At 50.7% G+C, this 14,240-nt stretch overlaps 1 protein-coding gene across 2 annotated transcripts in view; it reads left to right on the top strand.

Moving 5' to 3' along the window:
* The window catches only part of RIN3 (Ras and Rab interactor 3), a 122,722-nt gene that overhangs the window by 37,739 nt on the left and 70,743 nt on the right, over positions 1–14,240 (top strand). The gene's annotated exons all lie outside the window — the stretch shown is intronic.

The raw sequence follows: 14,240 nt of genomic DNA, 5'->3' as shown, positions 1-14,240 counted from the left end.
GAGAGTATCCGAGCCGGAGGGAACTGAGAAATCATCTTACACCCCCTTATTTTACATGTGAATATGAGGGGCTGTGTGATGGAATCGAAAGTGTTTTGTTTTGTTTTGTTTTGGAGTCAAGCTCTGTGAGTTGGGAAGTGGCTTAAATTTTGTGAGCCTCACTTTTCTCACTTTGAAATGGGGCCATTAATAGTATTTTCCTCCTCGTGGTGTAAGCATTACAGAGGAAGATAGATGCCACGCACCATGCATTTTCTCTTACGTGCTACTTCCTTTAAATTTTTTTTTAATTTGTTTAATTTTAAAAGTGATACATATAAGTATTTACTGTAAAAAAAATATCAAGCTGGACAGAAGTGATAAAGAAAGAAGTAAAGTGTCTGATAAAGGTCTCTGCCACCCACTCTTTTTCACCTAACCTATTTCCCAGAAGTCTTTTTTTGTTTGGGGCTTTTTTAAAATTGAGGTGAAATTCACATAACGCAAAATTAGCCATTTTTTAAGTGCACGATTTAGTACATTCACAAGGTTGTTCAAGCACCACCTCTATCTAGTTCCAAAACATTTCATCACCCCAAGATAAAACCCCGTATCCATTAAGCAGTTACTCCCCATTCCTTCTTCCCCTGGCCCCTGGTAGCCACCGGTCTGCTTCCAGAAGTCATTTCTGCTGGGCGTGTGTGGCGTATCGGTCCATTCATCTTCCGTGCAGACACCCACATCTGTTGACAGCTAGCATTCACCAAGCACTTTATTGTGTTCTGGGCACTGTCACGTGTATTAGCACAGTTTATCCTCCCAGCAGCCCTCTGAGGTAGGTAATACTAATATACCCATTTCACAGAGGAAGTAACTGAGATACAAAGCAGTTATAAGTGACCTCCCCCAGGGGACACAGCGATCGAGTGCCTGACCTGGCTATTGAACCCAGGCAGTCGGGGAGCTCCCGTGCTGTATCAGACACACAGGTTGTATTTGACCGAGATGGAATTGCATCTTTTAGCCATTTTTTGCTGTTCTTACCTTCAGTGTGGTATGTATCACTACACTGTGTCCAGGGAATAGTCCAAGCTCCTAAACACAGGGTGCTCAGGTAGTTAGCAGACTAATTCATCTTGGACTAGATAAAATCCATCAAGTCAGCAGTTGTACCTGAACTTTGGAATTACTGGAACTCATGGGGCCTCCAGCAAAGTCCCACAAAGTCCCACAGAGGCTCCTGCCATAGTGAGTGGGGACCGTAGAGGCCTAAAGACCCAGCTGAATCCCTCCGGGGCCAGGGGAGGCCTCCCCCGGGCGTGGAGGCAGGCGCTCTGTGGACCAGCCCAGCCCCACCTCAGCCCCAGGGTCAGCCTGGGAGAGGGTTGGGGTGGGGTGGCGGCGGGGGGAGGCAGGGAGACCGCATCCTCAAGGAAACAAGATCTGTTGTTTCATTCCTCCCCACCTAAAGGCTTTCAGTTTCGAACTGCCTGAGGCTTTAGAGCAGATTATAAAACTGCATAGAAAATAAAGTCAGGGATTCATACCAGCAGGTGTTCCGGGGTCGCATTCCCAGGCTGCAGCCCCGGCTGGTCGTCCACTCCCCTATTAGGATCTGAGGGGATTAGCGTCCCACCCTTCTTGGGAGGATGCAGCTGAGAAACAGGCCCAAGTGCAAGGTTGTGGTGCTGAGGAATGGCCATTTTCTGGACCTTACTTGGTCATCAGGAGAGGTGTGTCCAGGCATGCGTGTAGATGGGGGTGGACCAGACAGTGAGGACCGTCCCGGGAGATGGCAAGTGGGTCTCCAAGGTGAGCTGCACTGGGTGTAAGTCATGCCCACTTTGTCCAAAGGTTCAATACTCTCTTCAAAAAGTTTACGATAAGCCCAACTCAAAACAACAGTAGTGCTTGTGTGTGGAGAATGCTTATGAATGGCAGGCCCTGTACCAAGTGTTGTGTGAGTGTCATCTCATTTAATCCTCGCGATAATCCTGTGAGGCGGGCTCTGCCGTTAATCCTCATTTTACTGATGATGAAACTGTGGCTAAGAGGAGCGCCCTTGGGCTTCCCAGAAGCAGCCCCCGAGCTGAGGATCTGGGAGGTGACCCCAGGGGACACCAGTGGGGGAAATAAGACAAGGAAGGGAAGGCAGCTAATAAAAGGTATGTGTTGATGTAGTTACCCCTGGGGGCAGTGGAGCTGGCTTCTGCTGGGGCACTCTGGGAGCCAGGGTAGAGCACACATCTCAAGGTCATTCTGCCCAGAGGGCTGAGGGAGCTGATATTATCCACTGGCTGCTGATAGCCATTGGTTCCAGGCGATGGGGGATGGGGATTCATGTTCCAGCACCACCTCTCTGCTCTCAGTATGAGAGGATCTGACTCTGGCCAGAAACAGCCAGTGAGCAAAGTGATGCCAAGCTGGCTGTTGGAAGCAGGACTGGGGTCCACCATACAGAGTGGGCAGGGCCCCAGCAGCCTCTACCCCTGGGAGTGAAGTCACCCGCCCAGGGTCACACAGCTAGTGAGTTACAGGGCTGAGATTTGATCCCAGTCTTGGCTTAGCCAAAGCACACCCCTCACAAGGGTGAAGCTTAATAGCCGGAAAGAAAAAGAAGTAATGTTTTGAGGTCAGTCAATACCAGATGGGTTTGGGTATAAGACACGTTTATAAAGATGGATAAAATCTGATCTTACCACTGTCCTCTCAGAGGGTCTGGTGGGGGCTTCATGCATGGATATGAATGGGAAGGCCTGGGGAGGGGATGTCTCAGTGCTGGGTAAAAGGCAGGACAGCGAGTGACCTAGAGGAGGCGGGGAGCCTGTCCAGGTGGGCTGATCCGGGCAGACTTCCTGGAGGAGACAGATGCTGAGCTGGGCCATGCAGGATGGATGGGCAAGATTGGGATGGGGGAGCTGAGTGGGTGAATGGGTGATGGAACAGCACAGGCTGAGCCCCAGAAGTGAGCATGAGCTGGGCTGGGGCACACGGGGAGGGAAGAGAGCATGACTGCAGGCATTGGAGCCAACTGGAGTCGCTGGAGGGCAGCACCAAGATGCATTCATTGCCTTGCAATGCCAGCTTCTGGCTCAGGCTTGGGTGCAGAGTATGTCTGGCTTTGGGTGTTCGTTAGAACAAGTGAATGAAGGATGGCAGGGAGGATGGGACTGGTTCTGGGGAGCTGGCAAAGCCGGGCCAGTTGCTCAGGGCCTGCCTGCAGTGAGGGACAAAGGTCACGTGGCTGTGTTTACTTTCCAGGTGAGCACACATCACACAAGGCTTTAAGCCTTCATCCCAGGTTCTGTGGCTGCAAGAGGCCCAGACACCTCTTCACCCCAAGTAGGTGGAGGTACCCAGGTCGCTATTTTATAACTCAGGGGCTGAGTATAGAAAACAGAAAGCTTCAGTCTGGGTCCTGAAGTGACACCCTTGTCCAGAGCCTTGAATCTAATCCCAGGAGTGAGACCACAGGCTACTGTTAAGACCAAAGGTGACAGGCTAAAAGAGGTCAGCCGGGCCCTTCCCGCTGTTGCCCCCTTACTCTCCCTCTGAGGCCACAGGGACTGGGTCAGCCCTGAGGACAACAAAATTGGAGGAGATGCACCTTCTGTTCAATTCTCTGCCCTCACACCCCACTCCTCCCCGTGAGCTTCTGTATTTTCAAGCAGAAAGCAAAGCCCTGAAGCTCATGCTCTGATAAAAGACTGGCCAACTTTTACCCAAAGTTGTTCTTTGCATGATCTTATTGACCCTCACAGCGACGTCTGTCTGGTTGGTGTTATTAGTGTCCCCATTTCCAGATAAGGAAATGAAGGCACAGAGAAGTTAAGTCACTTGCCTGAAGTCACACAGCTAGTAAGAGCAGAGTCTGCATAGTGTGATCTTCAGGAGATGCTGGGAAGGCCCTTTGCTGCATAATATCACTCTCATGGAACTGTCTGAAATTCCATCAGTGCAATGGCTTCATCGTTTTTAAGATATAGACACTGGGTAGCCCCCAGGCTGTGAGAGTTCAGAGGGTCCTCAGAGATAACCTGGACCCACCCCTCATGGCACCAGTGAGAGACAGTGCTTCATCATGTCTGGGGCCAGTGGTCAGGAGACTGGAGATCCAGCCCCTTTGTCCCAAATATCTGTATGACCTTGACCATGTCCCACCCCCTCTACTACTCCCCATCTCCTGCAGCCTGCTTCTCTGATAAGGTTTTGGGAACATATTGGCCCATTTTTGATTTGCGTGTATCCAGAGCAAGGCAATCAAAAGCCATCTTTATTCATTCTGCACCCAAATGTTTTTTCTTTTAGTTTTATTTTAGAAGTTTTTGATTTATAGAAAAGTTGCAAGGACAGTACAGAGAGTTCCCTTATGTACTTCTCACCCAATTTCTCCCACTGTTAACATCTAACATGAGTATGGTACATTTGTCACAATTAATGAACCAGTATTGATACATTAGTATTAACTAACGCCCATACTTTATTCAGATCTCCTTAGCTTTTACCTAATGTCTTTTTCTGTTCCAGGATCCCATCCAGGGCACCACATCACATACAGTCATAGGTCTCCTTAGGCTCCTCTTGGCTGCAAGTTTCTCAAACTTTCTTCGTTTTTGACGACCTTGATGGTTTTGAGGAGTACTGGTCAGGTGTTTTGTAGAATGTCCCTCACCTGGGATTTGTCAGATGGTTAGACTCGGGGTATGAGTTTTGGGGAGAAAGATCCCATAGGCAATGCACCATTCTCATCACATCATGACAAAGGTTCATACTGTCAACATGACATCACTGTTGATGTTGACCTTGATCACCTGTCAGTTTCCACTGTGAAGTTAGTCCTCTCCTCCCCCTTTCATACAGTTCGCTTCGGAAGGAAGTCACTGCGCAGCCCACACTCAGGGAGTGGGAATTTATGCTCCGCCTACTTGAGGGCAGAGCATCTACACAAATGACTTGAAATTCATACGCACAAGAGATTTGTCTCTTCTCCCCCATTTATTTATTTATTCGACCACTTACTAATATCGATATAGACTCATAGATACTTATTTTATGCTTTGAGTTATAATCCATTACTACCATAATTATTTTATTGCTCAAATTGTTCCAACTTTGGCCACCGGGAGCTCTTTCAGTTGGCTCCTGTGTCCCTTTGACATAACCCCATCATTGTGTGTGTGTTTTGATTATTTGTTTGTTCAGAGCACTTCCTTACTTTCTTACACTAAAAGATGCTCCAGATTGTCTTGTATATTTCTTGCCTCAGTCCTAGGATCAGCCATTTCTCCAAGGAACCCTTGTTCCTTTTATTGGAGAATAATATTAGAAACCAAGATCTGGCACTGTGTGTGTTCATTGCTAGTGAAGTGTCATTGCTTCTAGGCCAAGAGGTGGTCTTTTAGTGAAAGAAACCTCTTGTAAGATTGCTTTTTGTAGTGAGGGGTTAGCTCAAGAGTTGCAGTAACCTGAGTTGCAATATGGACCAGCCCACGTTCAAGGCATCTTCCCCTGCTGTGAGACCAAGGAGTACCAGTTACGTCCAATATAGTTTGGAGAAAGCATCGGTGAAACCCCTTTTCTGCCCCTTCAGGGTGCCAGGGCCAGGGAAGAAGGCACAGTCAGCAGGTCTGCTGTGTGCCGAGCACCATCTCTCATCTTTCCAACAGCCCTGCAGATCAGGGGGCAGGCTCTCTATTTTATAAGTGAGGAAACCCAACTCTGACAGTAAGGGGCCTGCCCTGAGTAACATGGCCACTAAGTGATAGAGGGTGATTTGAACCCACCAACTGACTGCTTTCAAAGACTTTTTAAAAAAAAAAAAACCACAGTGTCTCAGCCTCATCCCCAGAAATGCTGATTTCTTTGGTTTAGAGTAGGGCTCAGCCATCAGCATGGTTTTAAAGCTCCTTGGGTGATTCTGATGTGCAGCCAGGACTGAGAAACTCCGCTCCATGCCAGGCTACAGCCTCGTTATAAGTAATGGGAAAGGTGGACCACGTGTGTCCAGAGGGGGCTTCGGCCACTGGACCCCTGACCTCCACAGGCACTTGTGGTGCCTGGGAAGAACCAGCCATTGCTGTTCCAGCCCTAAAGAGCGTGATTGGAAAATTTCCCCAAGCAACTGGAAAATAGTCCTAAAATAACAAAAGTAGAAAAGCAGACAGCTCTGGACTGTCCAGGCCAAAAAAGGGATAGTAAAAACAAAACCATTTATAGTGTATTTAGCTTTGGGTTTTTATGTATTTATTTGAAGAGGAGGAGGGGAATGAAGTGGCTGCATAATTCTCTCCCTAAGCATATTTCTGTCCCAGCTGTGACTGAAATCAGTTGGTCTTTCCAGAACCCCTCTGGCTGAAGGTGGATACGGAAGGGCTCCAACCCAGCCAGGGGCTCAAACCTCCTGGATTGCAGTGATTTACCTGTGAAACTAACCCTCATGTAAGCCTCTTGGGGTTTGGGAAAGACCCCAGGACACTGATGCTGGGAGAGAATCTTCTAGAAGGAAGGAGTCCTGGACCCTTTAGTCCCCCTCCTTCACTAGACTGGAAAAGCTAGCTCAGAGAGGGGAAGTGACTTGCCGAAGGGCACAGCAAGCCAGGGTCAGCACTAAGAGGGACACCGTGTCCTTCCTCACAGCCCAGGGATCTGACCATGAACCCGCTGTTGTTTCAGGGGGTGGGGGTAGGGGAATCCTAGCTCTTCAAAGAAAACTGGACCCTGAGAGTGGGCATGTCGCCCGTCAGTTTGTACAGCTGGGGAAAGAGGATTCTTCTGCTTTTGGTGAGTTCCTAATCCAGTATATTGGGGGAGCTGACAAAAGGGTAAAAAAATAAAGAGGGAACAGGAGTGGGTGACTCAGATGTCAGCTCAACAAGGCACCAGACGACGCTTGTTCCCATAGAGGAGAGGCGTTGAGTGAGGACACTGGGGCACAGCGAGCTTTGTAGGTGGCCCGGTTAATCGGGGAAGGCTTTCCGGAGCAGTGGCTCAGGGAGGGTCCCGGTGTGAGCTGGGAGCAGGAGGGTGAGTTGCTCCATTCCTAATAACCCCAGGCAGCCCACAGGCGAGGGTCCTGGAGGTGGACAGAGAAGGCCCCGGTGCCTGGACTTGTCACCTCACATTCCCTCACTGCTCACCTTGAGCTCATCCTTTCACTTGGGGCTGAGACCTGAAGTCTGGAGCTGCTAGTGAGGGTGTCTTTCCGTGTCCAGGGTGCCTGGTGCCCCACCATCTTGCCTTTCTGAATCATAGAGCCATCCATGAACAGGAGGATGGAAACGCTTCCTCCGTACAGCAGGGGGCCCTGAGGCAGGTAGAGACACCATATATTGGGTGCTTATTATATAGCAGGCACACTACTGAAGTCACGTGGGCAGTTCTTTCATTAATCCTCTGAGGCACTGGGCCTATGGTAGCTTCAGCCATAAGGCTACTGTTGTTTACCTAACAAGAAATATGGAGGTTTGGGGTCTAGGGCTGGTTTAGCAGTTCAGTGATGTCTTCAAGACCCAGGTCCTTTCCACCTTTCTGTTCCTCCATCTTCAAGGTTGGCTTTTGTCCTCTGTTTGTCACCTCATGGTTACAGAATAGCGGCTGCAGCTCCAGCCATCCCACCCATTTAAAAGCAGGAGGTCATGGGCAAAAGGCTTTCTTCTCTTAGGCTCAACCTTTTTGTCAGGGAACAGATGTTTTTCCAGATACCTTACTGGCTACCCCTGACTGTGAGGGAGGCTGGGGAAGGGGGTGAGTGGCAGAGGGGAACAGAATAGCCATGATTGGCTTTGACCAAACAGGATTCATCTCCTGAGGCAGAATGCACTGCTCCCAGGCCAGAATTGTGGTCAGTTAGCAAGGAGAGGGAGGGGACTGGTTCTCAGGGGGCTAACTCATAGCGACCGTCATAGGCAGGAACTATCATGATCCCGTTTTGCAGAGGAAGAAGCAGCCCAAGAGCAGTCACACAGCTCAAGAGTAGCCAACTAAGGACTGAACTCTGAGAGTCTGGCTCCAGAGATCGTGGGCTAAAGTCTTACAAAGAAGGGGCCCAAGGCCCGATGCTCTGGACCTTCCCCTTTCCCTCTCTCTTTGCCAGTCCTCTTCCTACACTGTTTTCTCATCTGTACAAGGGGTAAAATATTCTAAACCCCGGGGAGGGAGTTGCTGCAAGGTATCTAAAACCTCTAACCAGGTGCCTGGCATAGAACACATGCCCAGTTTGTGGGTTGGCTGGGTTGGAGGACATGTACTATAATGGTCACAACCCTGATCTGAAGGTCACTGGCCTTGCATTCTTGTCCTGGCTCTGCCACGAACAAATAATGTGATCTCAGGACATCTTTTTGCATTTCTGGGTCTTGGTTTCTTTGGCTGTAGAGTGAGGAGCTGGACATACCCGTGGCTTTCAAACTTCCCCGCCAAGCTCTGGGGACCCCTCAACAGCACCTCACAGAAGGAAGAGAGGAGGGGGGTACCCAAAGGATGAGGTCCCACCTCCACATAACCCACAGCTATAGCATTACCTACTGTGGCATAACGAACCACTCCAAAACCCAGTGGCTTAAAACAGTCAGTGTTCAACTTTCTCAGGATTCTGTGGGTCAGCAGTTTGGGCTGGGTTCTGCTGAGTGGTTCTTCTGCTGGTCTCTCCTGGGGTCAGTCAAGCAGCTGCAGTCATCTGGCCGGCTGGCCAGAGATGGCCTTGCTCACCTGTCTGGCAGTTAGTGCCAGCTGTGGGCTGGGCCTCACGACTCCAGCGGGCTCACTCAGCCTTCTTCAGATGACAGCTGTGGTCCAACAGGGTGAGCGTGGAAGCAGACATGCCTCTTAAGGCCTAGGCTTAGCACTCCACAGAGTCACTTCTGCTACATTTTTTTTTTTTTAATATTTATTTATTGGGGCTTCCCTGGTGGCGCAGTGGTTGAGAATCTGCCTGCCAATGCAGGGGACACGGGTTCGAGCCCTGGTCTGGGAAGATCCCACATGCCATGGAGCAACTAAGCCCGTGTGCCACAACTACTGAGCTTGCGCGTCTGGAGCCTGTGCTCCGCAACAAGAGAGGCCGCGATAGTGAGAGGCCCGTGCACCGCAATGAAGAGTGGCCCCCGCTTGCCGCAACTAGAGAAAGCCCTCGCACAGAAACGAAGACCCAACACAGCCAATAAATAAATAAATAAAGAAAGAAAGAAAGAAGTGAAGTTCTTTAAAAAAAAAAAATTTATTTATTTATTTGGTTGCACTGGGTCTTTTAGTTGGAGCAGACAGGCTCTTTAGTTGCGGCTCAAGGGCTCCTTAGTTGCGGCTCAAGGGCTCCTTAGTTGTGGCTCGCAGGCTCCTTAGCTGCGGCTCGCCAACTCCTTAGTTGCAGCATGCAGGCTCCTTAGTTGCGGCATGTGAACTCTTAGTTGCAGCATGCATGTGGGATCTAGTTCCCTGACTAGGGCTCGAACCCAGGCCCCTTGCATTGGGAGCACGGAGTCTTAACCACTGCGCCACCAGGGAAGTCCCTGATACTTTCTTTTGGTTAAAGCAAATCCAAAGGCCACCCTTCCAGGTGCAGGGACATAGACTCCACCTCTTGAAGGGAGGAGTTGCAAAGAATTTGTGGCCATTTTAATCTACCGCATAGGTGAATGATCTTTGAGTCCGTTCTCCTATCTCTTTGTTTGGAAAAAAGATACATAATAATAATCGTATTAATAGTTATCATTTATTTGTCAAACAAGATTATGCAGATAAAAATCTTAGCATCTGGTTTAGTGCTCAGTAAATGGTAACAGTCTATAATAATAATAAGTATCATTGAGTGCATGCTCTATGCCAGGCATTTATATATATGACCAGCAATTCTCACAGCAACCCTGAAAGGTGGATATTATTATTCTCAGGCTCAGACGAGGAAATCGAGACCAGAGGAGTAAAAGTAACTTGCCTGCAGACCCACAGCTGGTAAGGAGCAGAGCTGAGATTCGAGTCCCCCTGCAGCTCTAAATAGTAGGCTGCAGGGGGGTAGAAAGAGAAGTAAGAGAGGCTTGGAGAATTTGCACATGGACCCCCCAAGGGTGCTGGAGAAGGAGCTCTGGGTGGCACACCCAGCCCTTTAGCCCCCTGGGTACTCACCTGCAACAACCATCACGGGCAGCATCTCCTGAGAGGATAAGCAGTGGACACCTGGTGAGGGTAGGGGTGTGATGGGGACACAGGCAGTTCACTCAGATGCCCTTCTCCTGGCACTGGCTTTGGCTGAACTCTGCTGGGTTTAAGCATGGGAGACACACCTTAATCCAGAACGCTTTGTAGGAGTTACCGCTCTGCATACGTTCTTGCAGGGAGCCGCACAGCGACACTGTTTTTGAGGTGCTGTCTGTGGCTACTTCCTAGAAGGGACCCTGTGACTAGCTGAGGTGCTAAATCTCCCCAAAGGGGAACACGGAACAGACCATCTTATTCCGAAGGACAGTGGCCAAGGCCGACCACTGACCGGGGTTCTGCCCATAGCAGGCACCTGTCAGTGCCCCCTCCCCGACTGCCATCTGGGCGGGAAAGGTCAGAGGACTCCTCTAGCCTCCCTCCCTGCTCCTCCCCCACTAACTCAGCCCCCCAAACCCCCGACCCAGTACCTTATCTTGGCTTTTCAGATAAGCGCCCCAGGACTTGGCCACAGCAGAAGGAAGTGCTACAGGAGGCTTTGTGGCCATGCTGAAAGGGTGGGTGTTGGACGCTCAGAACTGGGAACCTGAGCCCAGCCTGGGGGACTTTCCACCCCTGTCTGCACCCCTGGCCTGCAGTGAGTAGATAACACAGACTTGATGGCAAGAGATAAGTGAGATGTTCTTGGCGACACCTGGGTCTGCATCTTGCTTCTGCACTTCCTGTTTGCGTGGCCTTGGGTTTATTTAACCTCCCTGTGCCCTGAGTCTTCATCCATCAGAAGGAATGGTAATAGTGCCTGCTTCATGGGGCCGTGGGGAGAGCTGGGTGATGCGTAAGGTACTTGGCCCGGAGCGCAGACGTCAGCCGCTGTTTTCAGCTTCTGGCTCCTTACCCTCCACTGAATCACACTCTCAAGGAAATCCCTTCTGAGTTTTCTTCACAAGAAACACATGTGGTAGACTGATCTCCAGTTCTAGATGGAACCCGAGACTGGGAGACTGAGGAATATCAACCAGCCGTGGGGGAGGAGGGTGGAAGCAGATGGAGAATTAATCCTTAGTGAGCATCGCTGGAGACGCGTGTATCCCATTGGGTGCTTTCCTATGCAACGTCTCATTTACCCTTCCAACACGGAGGCGCGGGGCTTTGGTTTCATTTCTTGTTTCTGCTGGGTGGTCGTGGGTGTTATCCCCACTTACAGATCAGAACACTGAGGCTCAGAGAAGCCACGGAATTACCCAGGGCCACAGAGCTCATAGCTGGCTGCTCTGGGCCCTCTGGGAGCCCAAGAAGAAATGCAGATTGTGACAGACTGTGACTCTCCTCGCAGCTGGAGGAGTTCCTGTCCGAAGGCTCTTAACTCCTTTCTTTCTCTCTGTGGAACGGGAGGGTGGAGAACGGGGTCCATGTCTCAGCGGAGTGAAGAAGTCCAGAAATAGTTATGTGCTGGGTGTGAAAGAGCCAATTAGACTGCAAGGCGGCGTTGCTGGAGGTCCCAGTTGAGGCTGGCAACCATGATTTGTCATTGCAGTCACCCTAGAGAGAGATCAGTGGGGGTCAAATAGTCCAGGAAGAAGTTGACAATCAGTAGAGTAGGCAGTCTATGTTGTCCTGCGGCCCTGGCCCTCCACTCGTCTCTCTCTCACTCGATCTCTCTGACAAAAAGTCCATCCTTATGATAGGTATCCTTATTGTCTTGTTTTATTCTCTTGTATTTTCTTTTGGAAAAATAAATGGTGGTGGCCTTTGCCTTAATGGGTCATGACCCACAGTTTGAAAAACACTGTTTTCCTTCCTGTGCCATTCCTGATACTCAGGGCGGCGAGGGGCCACTCTGCTATGTGCATGTGCTTCTGAACCAGTGACCTGGCTTGTGTCCCTCACACATGTGCCCTACAGAGACAGACACCCCCAGTTTGGTTTCAGTTCAGGAGAGTGCCAGCCTCAGCTCCTTCCCGGTCAGGGTCAAGGATCCAACTTTGCTGTCTGCCTTCCCAGGGGCACCACCGGCTCCCGCTTGGGCCTCGCTCCCTGTGCCCGGCTTCCCAGAGTTCCAGCAAGGGGGACCCCGGCGGCAGCCCAGAGTTCCCTTATTCCACGCTCACTCCCACACATGTTCACTCACACACATGTTCACTCACACACGTTCACACACTTGCACACACACTCACTATGCTCCTGACAACCGTTCTCTGATACCGGTTGGATGTCCTACAGTTCAATTCAATTCTGACATGACTACCCAAAGCGAACACAGACCCCATAAGTTAAAGGGAAGGTCCCCAAAAGACTGCTCTCATTACAGATGCCAGACACAGGTGGGGTCCCTAGGCTCCCAACACTTCTGTCTGACTTGACCACAAACATGACCCCTCTTTAGGTTTGATAATTTGCTAGGAAGACCCAGAAAACTCACTGAAAGCACTATGCTTATGGTGACAGTTTGATTATAAAGGATACAACTCAAGAGCAGCTGAATGTGAGACACACGGGGGTGAGGTCTGGGCTGGGGAGGGGGACACGGAGCTCCAATACCCTCTCCCGATGGAAACCGGGCACGCACCCTCCCCACGTGTCAGTGTGTTCACCAACCAGGAGATAAAATCAGTGCCCTGTGCTTGAACTCAGTCTGCAGTCCCTCTCCCCTTTCCAGGGGTCAGGGTGGGGCTTCGGGTTCCAACCCTCTAGAATTATGCGACTGTCTTTCTGGGGCAGCCCCTCCTTTAAGGTCCCACTTGAGCTGCCTGTTAGCATAAACTCAGGTATGGCCCAAAGGGGCTCTTTATGAATTACTAAAGACCCCCATCACTCAGGAAAATCCAAGGGTTTTTGAAACTCTGTGCCAGGAACCAGGGACAAAGACCAGCTGTATTTTTTATAGCACCCACGGGCTTATTCTCACACACACACACACTCATTCTGTCTCATACACACACACACACAACCCCCCCCCCCCACACACACACACTCCCTCACACATGCTGGGTCCCATGGACCTGATGGGTAGGAGGCAGCTCGGCCTTGGATCGCTGAAGAGGAGCCAAAGTGACCTCTTTTCTTGGAAAGACGCGCTCCTGGGGGCCGTCCGGGTCCAGGTGGACGCATCAGCTCAGTGACGCTGCCGCTCGCAGCGGGCGAGGCTGCGTGGGGAGTGCAGAGAAGGGTCTAGAGGCGAGCTGGCCTCCCGCTGGGTCCCCTAGGAGGGCCGTCCTTCCAGGTGGGGCACCAGCACCCCCGCCCAGCTCGCATTTCTGCCCCAGAAGCCTCTCTCCCGCCTTCCTCTATCCACTGGGTTCTCAGGCTCTCTCCACCCTGCCCTGCACGAGGAGAGGGGCTGGCAAACTCATTTCTGACCACGGTTCAATGGCTGATGGGTGCGTTGTGTCCCTGCTCCCAAGAGGCACTCTCACGGAGAGCAGAAGCTTAATCCAAGAGACTGCCCTCTGTGGGCCGGGTGCAGGGCAGCCGAGGGCTCAGGATCTAGAGCTGAAGGGCCTGCGCTCAGATCCCAGCTCCAGCACTTACTAGCCCTGTCGTCCTGGGCATTACCTGCCTCTCTGTACCTCAGTTTCCTCATCTGTAAGATGGGGATAATAACAGCAGCCCCTCTCATATGAGAGTTAAGTAAGATCATGGAATCTAATGAACTGGGGTTAAGGCTTGGGTAGAGGAGGGAAGCGATATGTGTTAGCTGCTACTAGTCAATAATAACATTATTATAATGTTTTATTAACAATTATAACGACATTGTATTAACAATTATAATACTATAGCAATATCATAATAATAATAGTAATCAATAACAATGGCGGGGAATTTGGAGCATCACCCAAGGGGTGGCAGGACAGTGTGCCTTGGCGGGGGAAGGGGAGAAGCGCCATCTCTGTGCTTCTCCAGAGCCTCTCACGCTTGGGGCCACATCCTCTGGAGGCCCCAGTGGCCCTACTCCCCAATCTTCTCTCAGCATCTTTGGCCAGACTTCCGGTCTTCCACACTGTAGACCGGGCTCTTGGAGCCTGAGTGGGAATGGCTTAGACCCCTCGTGGGGACGAGGGTGGAGGGGAGGGGGGACACCGTGACCAAGTCCTTTCTCAGGAAAGGAAGGAATGACC

The sequence above is a fragment of the Balaenoptera borealis genome (genome assembly GCF_965194805.1).
Source record: "Balaenoptera borealis genome assembly, chromosome: 3".
NCBI classification, from domain to species: domain Eukaryota; kingdom Metazoa; phylum Chordata; class Mammalia; order Artiodactyla; family Balaenopteridae; genus Balaenoptera; species Balaenoptera borealis.
Note: the sequence above shows the minus strand (reverse complement) of the source record. Positions and strands in the feature narration are given on the sequence as shown.